The 14,387-nt window shown below is 40.0% G+C and overlaps 1 protein-coding gene and 1 long non-coding RNA gene across 5 annotated transcripts in view; one reads left to right on the forward strand and one right to left on the reverse strand.

Annotated features, from left to right (window-relative positions):
* Window positions 1–365: 365 nt before the first annotated feature.
* LOC148133157 (uncharacterized) lies at window positions 366–2,836 on the reverse strand. 2 transcript variants are annotated; one of them, XR_015746535.1, is made up of 4 exons: window positions 2,560–2,836; window positions 2,193–2,362; window positions 1,916–1,992; window positions 366–903 (listed from the first exon to the last, which is right to left on the reverse strand). It is a non-coding gene; the product is annotated as an uncharacterized LOC148133157 (long non-coding RNA). The 2 variants fall into 2 exon arrangements; XR_015746534.1 differs by lacking the exon at window positions 1,916–1,992.
* Window positions 2,733–14,387, forward strand: part of ACVR1 (activin A receptor type 1) — a 100,995-nt gene continuing 89,340 nt past the window's right edge. The window contains exons 1-2 of one of the 3 annotated variants that reach the window (XM_087949943.1): window positions 2,807–3,277; window positions 10,256–10,360. The gene's annotated coding sequence lies outside the window, so the exon portion shown is untranslated. Of the gene's footprint in view, window positions 3,278–10,255; window positions 10,361–14,387 lie in introns of all 3 variants that reach the window. The other 2 variants (XM_026674582.2, XM_087949944.1) reach the window with 2 other exon arrangements.

Consider the following 14,387-nt stretch of genomic DNA (forward strand, 5'->3'; position numbering starts at 1 on the left):
TGAGTACATGTAAGAAAAATAAAAGAAACAATAGGACAGGGACGGTAGGCACTTTGGTGTGGTTATGCATGCCCCCTAATATATAGTTGATATATATTGATATATAGATAGTTGATATATAGATAGTTGGAGGTGTGAGGCCAGAGGCCAAGAGAAAAGAACATAGGATAGGATAAAAATTGGAAAGAATATAGACATCAAATTTCTAAGATGGAATTGATATGTACAAATGACAGGAACTATAGAGAATCTAGAAAGGAGGGGGGAAAGCCTATATAAATTTTAGAGTAGGTAATCAGAAATCTTAGATTAACCAAGAATACTCTGTAAAATAAAACATTCAGCAAGAAAGATACAGGTAATCCTCAATTTATAACCATTTATTTAGCAACCATTTGAAGTTACCACAGCCCTAAAAAGGGAGCTACAACTGGTCCTTGCATTTACGACCCTTGCAACATCTCCATGGTCACATGATCAAAATATGGGCATTAGAACAAGCAACATGTATTTTTGATGGTTGCAGCACCCTGAGGTCACATGGTTGTTCTTTATGACCTTCTCAGACAGTATCCAATAAGTAAAGTTAATGGGGGAAGCTGGATTTGCTTAATGACCACATGATCCACTTAACAATTGTGTGACAAAAAAGGTTATAAAATTGAGCAAGACTCACTTAACTAACCACCTTGCTTAGCAACAGAAATTCTGGTCCCAATTGTGGTCATAGGTTGAGAACTCCTTATAAAATAGAGATATCAAAAGAAAAGAAAGTATGAAGGTGAAAGTTCGTTCTCCAAGCTTTTGGATTGGTTTCCAAATGTTTCATTACCAGGCTAGGTAACATCTTCAATGGAGTTTAGGGGATGTCAGTGTTCTTCTGTTTATAAGGGCTTCGTCCACCTTTAAATAAATAGAAAAACAGTAAAACTACTTTGTAGGATTATAGGCAGAGTAAATAAACTGAATTGATAAGCAGAGTAATGCACAATAATTGATGGGAATAATACTGTATATAGGAGAGGTAAGAGAGTAGACCATGATATAACAGGAGAACATTAATTTTGTGTTTTCACTTTTATTTTCTTATATTCTTATATGTTGAATGTGTACAGCCTGTCTGTCTTCACACCAGGGGTGTCAAACTTGCGGCCCATAGGCTGGATGCATCATGCACTGGCCACGTCCACCCCCACTTTAGCAAAGGGGGGGGGGAAGTCACGATACATCACGTGACAATGTGACACCGTGAGTTTGACACCCCTGCTTTATACCATAGCTGAACCAATGATAATACCCCAGGAATTTTTATGGGTGAGACTAGGATAGCACTATAAATCAGGACATATAAGAAAGTCAGAGGAAACTTTGAAGTATTTCATGGGAGAAAAAAGACACCCAACTTCAGACTTACAATAAATGAAGTGCGTTAATAAAAAATATTTACCGTATTAAGAAAGAGAAGAAAATTGACAGCCACTAATATAGCTTAATCCCCTGAGGACTAAATGAAGACATTTAATATGCCAATTTGATTCCTGGATGTTTTTCCTCCACCTAATCCCCCCAACTTCTCCTAAGTATTTACCACAAGAAAATGGTTATCTGTATCTTTCCCCAGGCTTATTACTTTGTTCAGCAGCCAGATATATTAAATTCATTTCCCCTTGCAAAATAGAACATTTTTTCATCTACTTAAAAAAATCATTAACATTAAAACAGCTGTTCCTTTTCAAGGCAAGTTTGCTAAGTAAGATGAAGTATTGCCTAAAATAAACCTTTTATCTCTTGCTTTATTCTTAATTAGAAAAAAAGCAAAACTATCGAATTGTTGTAGAAATTGTGGGTTTGGATAATAAAAATATAATAACAAAAAATGAAGCAAAGAATGTTTTTGAAATGTCAGTGTAATCACCTTGGCTTTTTCATCCTTAAAAGGTGGATTTTTTTTTCCTTTGTAGAACTACTGGTGTGACTCAGTTTTAGGTTTTTCTACAAGTAGAATAGTATAATCATTCTAAAATGGGTCTCTTTTATATTTTCTCACCATCTATTATGTAAAAATGGTTTTCCAGGGATGAAATTGCATCAATCGTTATTAATATTGCTTGCTTTTCCAAAAACCTGTTTGGAGTTCTAACACAAGATTATTTCCTACTAGCATTTGAGTGAGTCTTTCTCCCTTTCCTCACCTCCCGCCATTTTCTGTTTGAGTGCTTGTACTGTTTTTTCCCCCCCTTCTGTTCCACACACGTGAATTAGTAGGTTGCATGTTCACACTTTGGCAGGCAAAGCCCGAGTCCTAGGAGATGCTTTCTTGGAGTGAGACAGTCTGTCGCTCCCGAATAGGAGCAGGTCGTGACTGGAAAGAGAAGAGAAAGCGTGGGTAGATTATATATATATATATATATATATTCCAGATCTCTTTAACGTAAAGGGTGCGCGAGGCAGTCACAAGGGGCTTCGTGGAAAAGATCAGACCGCGACACACACACACACCCCACCTCAAAAGCACCAGCGGCGCTGCCGCAAAACAAAACGCGTCTCCCCCCCACCCACCCCCACGATCCCAGCCCGCGAGCCCACGCGTGTGGGCGGGTCACGTCGCACGGGGGAGGGAAGGTGCGATGCCCCTTCGTCCCTGCAGGGGGCGAGGCGGGGCAGCTTTGGCGGCGCCTGGATTTGCGCCGGGAGGAAATGATGTGCCTGCTGCCTGGCTCATTTCAGCTCCTGAAGCCCATTGGCAGAAGAGGGAGCAGCCACTTCCTCCTCCTCTCCTCTCTCTTTCTCTCTTTCACACACACACACATACTGCAGCTGGATTCCCGGCTGAGTAGCCCCACCTCCTCCTAATCCTCCCCTCGCCGGAGTCTGCCTTGTCTCGGCTCGCCCGGCTGCTCTCTGGAACTTTGCGCTCGGCTCGCCTTCCCTTTTGCCAACTTTTCCCCGTCGCCGCTCGACGGCAAGTTCTTCTCCCGCCTTGGCGAAGGGTGCCGCCGCCACCGCCGCTGCGGGAGAGCGCAGATCCCGCCGGAGGTGGGAGGCGGCCCGCTGGGGAGATGCGGTCGCGGAGTGATTAGAGTGCGGGACTCCGGGTTTGGCCGCCGCCAGCGCTGCAGCAACTTGCAAGCGGAGCGGTGATCGGCTGCCGCTGCGGCAGATCGGCGGAGGAGAAATTGTTGCTGCTGTGTCTGGTCCTCCTTTAACTGCGCCTGAAGCTCCCGCGCCGCCCGCTCGGCTGCTTTTTTTGCCTTTGTCTGTTAACCGTGCGAGAGAGGTGAGTGGATCTCTGTCTGGGAGAGAAATCGCCCACTTGGCCGCCATCTCCCCCCTTCCTCCTCCCGCCCCCCAAATGTTGGGCAGCTTTCTCTCTCTCCTCCGGGTTTTTAAACGAGGGGCTTCCCTCTCCCTCCTTCTTTCCTTCCTCTCTTCGGGACACGAACCTGCCTTTCCAAACGGGGGAGGCCGGTCGGTCGCGATTTTTTTGTGGTTTAACCTTGCTCTTACATTCGTCTCCTCTCCGCCCACCTTTCTTTTCTGGATGGAGAATCTTTTAAAAAAAAAAACTTTTTTTTTTAATGCACACAGCGATTGGAAAGGGAATCCGTGTGGGTTGCTTCCCCCCCCTCAAAATCAGCTCTCAGACATGGGCGTTTCGGACGTGCCTTTACAGTTCTCCGAGCCCCCCCTTCCCCCCCCCAAAAAAGCTCGTAAGCTAATGCTGCATCTGTATGTCTTGCTTCCAGCCGTGGCTTTGGAAAACTTAGGAGATGGAAGCGGTGCATCTTTTAATCGCTTCGGGGAGGCCACCTTTCCTGAAAGTGGAGGGTTTGGAAGGGGGGGAGGAAAGGCTGTGTAGAGAGGAAAGAGAATCTGTATAAACTTTCCTTGGCTCCCTCCTCTGGCTGGCTGCAGTCTTCAAGGAGCATCAAAGGAAGGAATGCCCCACAGGGCAGCTGTGGTTACAGATGTTACTCATTACCCTGCCAAGTATAAGCCCGTCCCTCTCTCTATGCTGTAACTCTTGTAGGGAAGAGGGGTTTGTTTGGGAAAGTCAGCAGTACAAAATGCAAAGATGATGGATAGTTTTGATGGGAAGCAAAGCAAGCAAGTTTTGTTACACAACACCTGTCTGGTTTGGTTTGTGGACTTTCCCCAAAGGATTGGGGAAAGGAAGAAAAGTTGGGGTGGGTGGGGGCTGTTGTTTGTTTGGATTCTCATTTTTCTGTGTCTACATATGCAATTGTCATTTTTAAAAAAAGAAAGTTGGAATTTGACTTGCACACTTGGCTTACCCTCTAGTGAGGCTGACCGTTGTTTTTTTTCCAAACAGCAGAGCCTATGAAGGACATTTAATCCCTTCCCTGAAATTTGTTTTTTGTTGAAATGGCCCTTTGTTGAAAGCAGTTTTTATTGCTGTCTGCAGGCTACAAACACATGTTTTTCAACTTGTTAAAGAAATAGTTATGCCAGCATGATGTTTGGCAGAATCCTTTTCTAGCATTCCTTCATTTAAACTGAGATCTGAAATACTGTGGATCTCAAGAGAAATAACTCTTGCAAGTCTATTCCAGATATTGCCATGGGTTCTGAAGAGGCTTCATAGTAGTGGGATTCATACATCACGTAGTGCAAGGATGTAGAATGCTTGGGTTTGGTTTAATGGGTGATATGTATTCTTCCAGAGGACGCAATGGCTCAATTAGTTAAAGACATTGAGGTTCTCAGCTGGAAAGCTGCCAGTCTGGGTTTAAGACCCAAGTGCAGCATGCCGGGGTGAATTCCCATTACTTGCCTCAGCTCCTGCCCACCTAGTAGTTCAAAAGCATGCAAATGCAAGCAGATTAATAGGTACCACTTTGGTGGGAAGGTAACAGCTTTCCATTCACTGCACCTCATTGTATAGTCTTGCTGGCCATGTGACCATGGAAAAGTCTTCCCATACAACGCTGGCTCCCTCAGCTAAGAAATAGTGATGAGCACTACTGCCTAGAGTCAGATATGATTGGACAGGGGAAAACCTTTACCTTTATACATCCATCCATTTTGGTTATAACTATTGCTTATAATGTATGATGTAAACAAGGACATTCAGTAAATCAGGGGTCCCCATCCGACCCTTATTTGGAATTGGCCCGTGCGAGTGGCTGGCCGGAGCCCATGCACGCAGCTTAACTTGTGCAAGTGGTGGGCTGGCAGGCACTCGCGCACATGCGCGCTGGCCCACTGCTCATGCAAGTTTGAGTTGTGTGCGTGCATGCTGGCCTGCCATTCGCACAAGAGCTGTGGCTGTGCGCACCGACCTGCTGCTCGCACAGCCAGTTCCCCTCCTCCCCCACTGGGCTGCCAAGCAATAAAGGTTGGGGACTGCTGCAGTAAACCATGGTTAGGTGCTACCTGTACTATCTCTGAGCTTAATGCACCCTTACACAACAAGTTTTGTGTAATGGTTGAGGCAGCAGACTCGAAACCAGTAGATCCATGAGTTCTAGATCTGCCTTTGGCCTTAGAACCCTCTTCTAGTAATCCATGTATTTGCATAGTAAACAGTGACTGATATGTTGTGGTATGTGTTCTTGGAAGCAACAGCTCCTTTGTGTCAAGCGCACTTCATGCTGACTTATAACAATGATTGTCTTCAAAACTGCCAGGGTACATACTTCATTATGGCATTTCTGCTCTACCTTTCTTGTTTTGATTTTTAGAAGGGCTCACTAATTTTCTTTTTGCAAGTCTACATTTTAAAGAACAGTGATAATTTCTAATTGTAATGAGGGAGAACTTGACATAGTTTATTTGTATGCTTCTCAAGCAGTTGGTCTTGACTAACATTTAACTCGTTTCCCCAGCAAATAAACATGGAAATGAGCATAGATGTTAGCATAACCGAGAGAAGCAACTAGCAGTCCCTCTTCCCTGAACATTATTCAGATTGTGATGCTCTAAATTTGAAACCAGTTTTATATTCTTCAGTTTTAAGTACATAATTGAATAAGTCCTAGTTAACATTACCATCTCTGCGAATTCATGCTTATAACTAAATCTGGTTCTGAATGGGAAGTTCTGTTTTCATATAGCTGTCTATTTCAAGTCTTGTTAAGCTTCATATTTCTTGTCTCACATTGACTTGCTTTCTTGAAATTGTGGAAATGTTGAAAGGCACAACCTTCAGTCTTGATTAGTGCAAGTTACAATGAGCAAAAAATTCTCCCCTTTGAACTGTATGGTGAGGTGTAGGAATTTAGGCAAGAAATGGCTTGCTTTGAATTAGGACTAGCCTCATATTTGGTTTCATGGGAAATTGCTTTTCCTTGATTTGGGAAGTGAATAGAAGAAATCTGTCTTTGGAAAGAGGTCTGTCTCTCCAATATTGCTGTAGACTCTTTAACACATTGGGAAGGCACCATTTTGGGTGATGTCAGTTGAGAGGAACATGCATGGAATTCAAATCTGTATATGCAGAATAATCTAAGACATACCCTCCCCAAACAAAGTGTATTCTGATCATTCTAAAAGTTATGAATTTCCATCAGTTCTGAATGTTTTTTTTCTTTTCTTTTTTTAAAAATAAACTGTATTCTTTTATGTTTTTTAAAAAAGCAAAATTAATCATAATATTAACAGTACTTTAGCATCAGTATTATACACATTTATCTCTTATGAATATTTACATTTATATACATTGTTATACGATTATTCTTTTTCTTTTCCATCGCTCTTGTTCTAGTTTAAAAATGAGGGGAACATTTTGTTGACATAAAAAATAAATGTGTTTGTGTGTATAGGATATATAAAGTGCTACTTATTCTTAGTATTGTTTTGTGTATGGTGGGAATGGAACATCAGTGGTAGCTTCTGGACAAAAATTGATAGCGTACTGAGGACATCCCTTATCTTTTACCTTTAGTGATTTTTTAGTGTCTAAAGCTGCTGCCTTTGGTAAATAAATCCTTTAATGTAGCAATCAATTGCTACTGAATATAATTTGAGTCTTTTACTTTGTAAGTTGATGGGTTTTATTTTATATATTTATTATTGTATTTATGTGTTGGAACTGACTTGCTCAGAAAGTTCTGAGTTTTTTAACTAATGGTTGAAGATCACATGACAAAGAAAATATACATACAGGTGTATATTATTTGTATGCTGCATGTTTTCATTTGGGTTAAGCTTACATAAAAGGAAAGCCATCTAGTGCTAATAGGATGCATTGTGTGAATTGAGTCAAATTCCAAAATAACTACTGGAGGTTTGAGGGTTCCAAGCATGGAACAAAACAACCATGTTCTGGAATTGTTGGGTCCTGAGTTCAGTTCAAATTGGGATATATTGTTTTATATTGCCTGGAGTGTCCCTATAAGTTAAGTATAAGTTAGGTTCTGTTCTAAAAATTCCTCTAAGCTATGGAGACTTTTAAGAGCACATTAGCCAATAAAATAGCAGAGCTAAAGTTCTTCCTTCTGCTGCTACCATTTAAATGTGGCTGAGTAGAGAAAGGTTGGTAATGTGAGGGTGAGTTAACTCCTACTGTAGGAGGTAGGTAAATTTTGGAAGTCTTTGAAATAGAATTTATAGGTCATGGCATGGCTATATCGTTTTTGTGTGTTATGTACTTTGTGTCTTTTTCAGGTAGGTTGTTATGAACTATGCTTTACAGAAAGTGTATCTGTGCTGGTAAGCTTTCAGACATTTGGGGTGTACTGCTTTGTCTGAAGTTGTCTATATTTGCTAAATGCAGAGATTTTATAGTTACTGCATTAGGAAGAAAGACCACCACCCCTGTTAAATTGTGTTGGGGTTGTGCTGGAGTGATTCTATTATGTTTTTTTTTTTTTTTTGCTGGGCTAATTTCTTGTGATTATTTGTGCAGACAGGCTGTAAAAAAAAAGTACACCCAACTTGTTTACTCTAGGAATGTTTAAATATTTACACTCCTTTAAAAAAAATCTTTTAGTCAATGTAGTTATAGTTTGAGCAGTAGACAGCAGTCAGCATGGGCTGCCATTTCACTTTTATGACCTGATGATGAAAAATAATAGGCTTATTTTATGTTGCCGTTGTTCCCTGTGGCAGAGCACTTAAGATGTTTCAGGATTTGTTGTGGGATCACAAAACACTTCAAAATGTTTCACTGGAACATTCAAACTCCCTTGTTACAAGTTTGTACCAACACTACCCCCCCCCTTTTTTTTAAATATCTGTAGTGGGATTCTATATCACTGATTCCTTTGGCCTCTTCAATTCTATCACCAGCAGTAGCTAATTGAAAGGATTTCTTTGCACTTATCATGTAGCAATTGTTTTTGCTGAATCTGCATTCTAAGAATGTATTCTAGAGCACTTAGCGCTTCCAGTATATTTGAAAGTTCAAAGGTTTGCTCTTGTTTCATACTTAACCTGATATATGCATTCCAATTTGGGCTTTGAGAACTTGTATTTCTTTAAACTCTTCCTTGTAGTTTGAGTTATAGAGTAGTTGCAGAGGGGCCTTTGTGTTTGTATGAGTCTGTTGTGTTTATGTTCAGCCCTTTAGAAACAGGTATGGGTGTCTTCTGAGGTTTATCTTTAATCCAATTTATGTGTATCAAAGTAGATTGGATTCAGGTTGCTTTATAATTTTGAAATTCATACTTTTTCAGAGGGTATTCTATTTGCCTATTGCACATGGTTTCTGATATGAATCTGTGTGCTCAAAAGTAGTGTGATGAGAGAATGATTGTTATATTTTATCCGTCCTTTTTAATATACACACATACACACACAGGGGTGGGTTAACTGTTTGGCTGAGCTGAAAGTTTGAAGAACAAGAACACCACAAATTACAATTGTAAATCAACTTGTGAACATGTGATTCCCACTGTCTCTATACCTGACTATTATGCAGCCAGATCATCTAAATATTGGATGTGTGGGATGACTGTTTCACTTGCCATCTATAAATTGGCATATGTCAATTTTTAGAATTATAGTTGGTCAAATTATACACAACTCTCTAGGAGTTATATTTCTTTGGAATAGAACATTTAAGTTTCTTAAATGTGTATTTGGAAAATGACATTTAAAGAAAAAAGAAAAGGCCTTGACTTACTTACTTCTGAAGGTATTTTTCAGACAGTTATTGTGCATACATTGAAAACATATGGTGAGTTTATATGTGGATGGATTTGATATGCATGAAATTGTATTGTCAGAAAGTAGCTCCTTTGGGCTTTTAAGATGATGACAACTCATTTAGGTAATCTTGTGAATATGTCCTTGATTATGGTATGAGAGTTCATTACGACAAGCTCTATTTATGCATGGAATGGAGAGCAACTAGACATTAAGCCCTTAAATGGAAACAAATCTTACAATTATTAGATTTAAGTAAACTAATGAAACACAGGTTCTATTTAACCTAAACTGTGTTGTTGAAATTTATGGGACAAGATAGTCCAAATTTGAAAAATGAGCTCACTAAAGATATGTTTTCACTTTCTATTTCCAAATTATCCTTCCTGTCAACTTTGTCTATGTTCTGAGTTATCTTGATCTCTTGCTGCTTCTCTTGTTATTAATTCCAGCCTTGTCACTGGGATTTCTAGGTTTCCCATTTTTCCACAGGTTCAGAGATATGAATATAGTTCTGTAGAATTTGAAACAAGAACAAACTTGACAGCTTTAAGACTTGTGGACTGCAACTCCCAGAATTCCTCTAGTCATGTTAGCTTAGGAATTCTGGGAGTTGAAGTCCACAACTCTTAAACTTGCCAAGTTTGAAGATCCTTGTGTTAGGGTTTGGCAGTCTATAGGAAAGCTTTATGTCATCCCTGGTAATTGCTTAAGTAGCCTCAAGGAGACACACCTAGATTTGGTTCATACTATATGCTAATACATAAGGTTGTTTGTTTGATTTTCACTTAGTATGTTGTGTGAATTCAGCTAATCATAAACTTCTTTGGGATGCAAACCACAGCTTTGAATTACCTTGGAAGTTAATGTAAAAGTATAGACTAATTCTTTCATTGATTAGGCATATTAAATAATGTTTTATACAAATTGGAGTAAACAAAAACCACTTGTCCGTATTTGCTAGGACTATTCAGCACAATAGAAATCTTATCAGAAAACTGAAATTAAAACAAATTTTGTTGTTTTAGTTAAACATTGCAATGCAGTGTTTGGTTTGAAAAGATGTATGTTTGCCACTGTCTTACATCATGCTAACTCATGAATTGTTAAACCAGCTCTGATTCATTTCTGGTTTGTTTTTCAGACAATGAACATAGTCATACTTCAGTTAGCCAGTTGCTAGTTTCTTCTTCACAGTTGCTCTTACCATACATTTCTGGATTGGTTTGATCACAAAATCAAATCACAAGTAAGTCAAGAAACTGCAAGTAAGCCATGAGGTGTTACTTAAATATATCATGTGAAGTCACACTTGCAATCAGTATGCCACAAAAACTGTATGATTTCTAACTGGTTTAATACCCTAAAACAAACCATGGCTTGCTTATTACCCACTCTTGTGCCCATACTGAGCTTTGTATCTGCGTTAATGTGTACAGAAATCAATTTCATGGTGTTATGCCTTTCTGATCAGATGGATGTTTGATATTTCTGGATGTGATGGGTATATGAAAAAAGGTGAAATTGATATTGGTTGTAGCAGTGGCTGACTCAATCTTTGTCAAGAAAATGGCAAATTTAACAGGAAGTGGTTCTGTGGCCTTATCTCTCAGTCATTTTCTCGATTCCCATCAAGAGTTACTAGAGGCAGTTTCAGGAACTACTTTAAGCAAGAACCTCCCTGAAGAAAGTAATGCCAGGTCTCAGCTTTCAATGCTGTTTCATACTGAGAAGCTTACAAATGTCTGACTCATATACCTGGGCACAGACACTGAGGCCTCACTTTTATTTGTTCTTTCACTCTTGAATTAAATGTTTCAAGTAGGAATACCATATGTTGCCTGCTTCAGGATTGCACATCCTGTTTCAGGATTGCACATCCTGCTTCAGAAAGTAATTCTTGCTACATTTTTGGAATTGGTGGCTTTCTTTGGACTCCAGCTCTTGCCTCTTTAGGATGGAAATCTGTGGAATCTAAAAAGCAACTTCTAGTAGTTCGTTTTCACTTTTCTTTTGATATGAAATTACTCAGTCTTCATTCTAAGTATACAGTATCAGTTAAAATACCTAAGCAGTATGAGGGAAACCTTTAAAATAGGGGGTCTTCAAACTTGACAGCTTTAAGACTTGTGGACTTCAACTCCCAGAATTCCTCCTTAAGTCATGTTAGCTCAGGAATTCTGGGAGTTGAAGTCTACAAGTCTTAAAACTGTCAAGTTTGAAGACCCTTGCTTTAAAACTTATGCCAAAAGGAGGAAACACCCAAAGCCAAGGACTGTTTTTAATTACTACAACTTTTGTAGATTATATCATTTTACCATTGTTTAAAAACTAATAATGTGGGGTCTAATTTCTCTGAGATGCCATTACCCCTAGGATTATTTTCAGTATCATAAGCCTCCAGATTTGCCCAATTGGCAGAGTAGATTCATCACTGTAATATCCAAACATACTCTTCAAAGGGTGATTGCAATTCATGGCTATTTTTATATTTTAAAAATTCTGTTACTATCAAGCAGTTCTTTCAGCCGTGTGACATTTTTGAAATTAATTTTTTAGTGTTCATCTGACTGTGGTATATTGATTTTTAATTCATATGATGCCAACTCAAGCTATATTAGTTGAGCATCCAGCTGTTGTACTTAAGTCTCCTTGCCTGGCATATTAAAGCTGTGGTGAACTTAGGAGAGTAGAGGTTTTTTTCCCCCTAAAGCAGAGGTCGCCAACCTTTTGGACCTCAGGGACCACCAAACTCATAATTTTAAATCCCACGGACCACTAATATGAATTTTGACAGACGTTGGCTTGCTGATGTTGGTGGGAGAGAGGGAGATCTGATCTAACCTGGGAGGGCTGGTGCTGATGTGTGTTCTCTATCTCTCCACCTCTCACCCCCCTCTCACCCCCCCCCCACCCCCTCCAAGGCAGCCACATTCCTAACCTGCTTTTCAGCTCTGTTCTCAGAGGGAGAGAGAAAGAGAGAGACAGTATCCTGCAATCCCAAATAAAGAAAATAGGGTGGGGAATTTTCCTGCAGACTTTTTTTGAGATTTTCCCAGGGTCTCTGCAGAAAAAGCAGAAGCAGCAGAGACCCTGGGAAAATTCCAAAAAAAGTCTGCAGGAAAATTCCCCACCCTATTTTCCTACCGATCAATTATTCTTTACGTCTCCAGCTCTGTTCTCGGGGCGGAGGGGGAGAGAGACTTTTGGCTTCATGCAAGAAAAGCAGCAGAAACAGCAGAAGTCTTTCTTTCTCTCCCCCAAACTCCGCCAGAATGGTGCAGCCTCTTGGAGCAGGATGCCTTGCAGGGTCCCAAAGACTCATTTCTGGTGGAGTTTGGGGGAGAGAAAGAAAGACTTTTACTGCTTTCCTTGTGTGCAGCCAAAAGCAGAAGAAGAAACAAGCGGAAAGAAGCAGCCCGGTGGCCAGGTGGGGCGAGTGGGGCAAGTTCCACCCCTCCCCTCACTACTTCGTGTTCTCAATGCAAGCAACACAAGCATTGTGTTCCCGCGGGCCATGTGGGTGGCGCAGCCTTGTGTTTCCGCGCAGCCTGGATTAATTGCTTTGAGGGTGACATTTCTCTGCGGACCACCAAAATTTTCCCACCGGTTGGCGACCATTGCCTTAAAGAGCTGTACACTTACAACTTCATGACCTACGTGGGTGGTCTGATGGTTCCACATCCTATATCTGAGATGTTTTGATATTTAATTTTATCCAGATATTAGTTATGGCTGGCTCTCATAGCTTCATTATCCATTTTTCAGTTGCCATATGATTGCAGTTGCTATTACACAAATTAACATATACAGCTGAAGCTGTATGCACGACACAGTTTAAAAATCCTAACCAAGTGAATGAAATTCTTCCCTGAGAAGTCATTGGAATGGTCAGTCAAATATTCAAAGTCAAATCAGTTTGCTTATTTTCCTGGTTTTTTTTTTAACTGCTCTTTAGTCCAGTATTACATTTATTCTGGTTCTTGAGATAGGGAGGAATAGTGTGCTACACAGACCACTATTTGCTTTTTTATATCTTAAGATCTCAGGAGGCGGTCCTTGCACAAACTTTATGTTCATTCAAGCATTCATCCTCAAGAGTAGTCTCTAATGGTGATAATATGTTCTCATAGGATATGTGTAGCCTAGCCTGGATGCCTAGGTGAATTTGTCTGCGTTGAGAATGTAGGTTGGAAAAGCTTGATTTGATTGACAGTATACTAATTCTAACAATGGCTAGTGAATAAAGTACAAATATCTGGGTACATCCAATATACTAAGCTGTAAGCTGTGGCTTATCAACTATAGTGGTTGACCTCAGATAAAATGCTAAGCTCAAATCCATCATGTCCTGCAGTGTGTGGTTGTGCTCTTTTGGGATGATGAAGTTTCTAGTCCAATCCAGTACATTTGAAAGGCGCCAATTTGTGAAAAATTAAATGGACATGATGAGTGACGTTTGGGTATATTTGCTTGGCAAATGACAACAAAAGTAGAAAAACTACTTATCACTTAATGTGAGCAGTTTAAATTGAAGAGATAAGCATCAGTGATAATGCTTAATTGTTCCCCTTACCAATGTGTAGAGGTGCATTGTTCTCTCTTTTAAACTACTACCTCTAATTGGGGACCAATACAGCTGTTTATTACTCCAACTTGTCTTGTTTGCTTAGCTTGTTCTGGGATACTGGATTTGAAAATCAGTCTGCCTGAATGCAGCTTATTAACAGGATTTAGCAAGGAATAATTTTTTCTACAGGAATAATTTTTTCTACAGGACAAAGCAGGAATCTGGCTTGTCTTAGGAAATGGAACTGTAGTTTGGTGTAATGGTGAAGGCACCAGGCTAGAAACCAAGAGACTGTGAGTTCTAGTTCTGCCTTAGGCCTGAAAGCCCTGCTGGGTAATTTTGGGCCAGTCACTCTTTCTCAGCCCTCACCTCACAAGACGGTTGTTGTGGAGAAAAGAGGAGGGGGAAGGAATATTAGGTATGTTCACTGCCTTGAGTTATTTATGAAAATAATAAAAGGATTGAAAAAAACCTGTAAAATATAACTGGAGTTACTTGTGGAAAAAGTTATGGCTTTTTTCTTTTGAATTTTTAAAAACAGCAATGAAAACTCTGAATCCAGCTGGGGTGCTCTTCCATTCAAAGGAGAAAAAAACCCTCAGTTTTTTCCTATCAATGTTGTTTAAAAAAGGAATTTTTTGATCTAAGAACAGCAAAATGAGGTTTTTTTTCCTATTCCTCCACCCACTCAAAAGCCAACGTGAGT

The sequence above is a fragment of the Notechis scutatus genome, chromosome 1 (genome assembly GCF_049901735.1).
Source record: "Notechis scutatus isolate UNSWTSFEM ecotype Mainland chromosome 1, rNotScu1.2, whole genome shotgun sequence".
Classification (NCBI taxonomy): Eukaryota; Metazoa; Chordata; class Lepidosauria; order Squamata; family Elapidae; genus Notechis; species Notechis scutatus.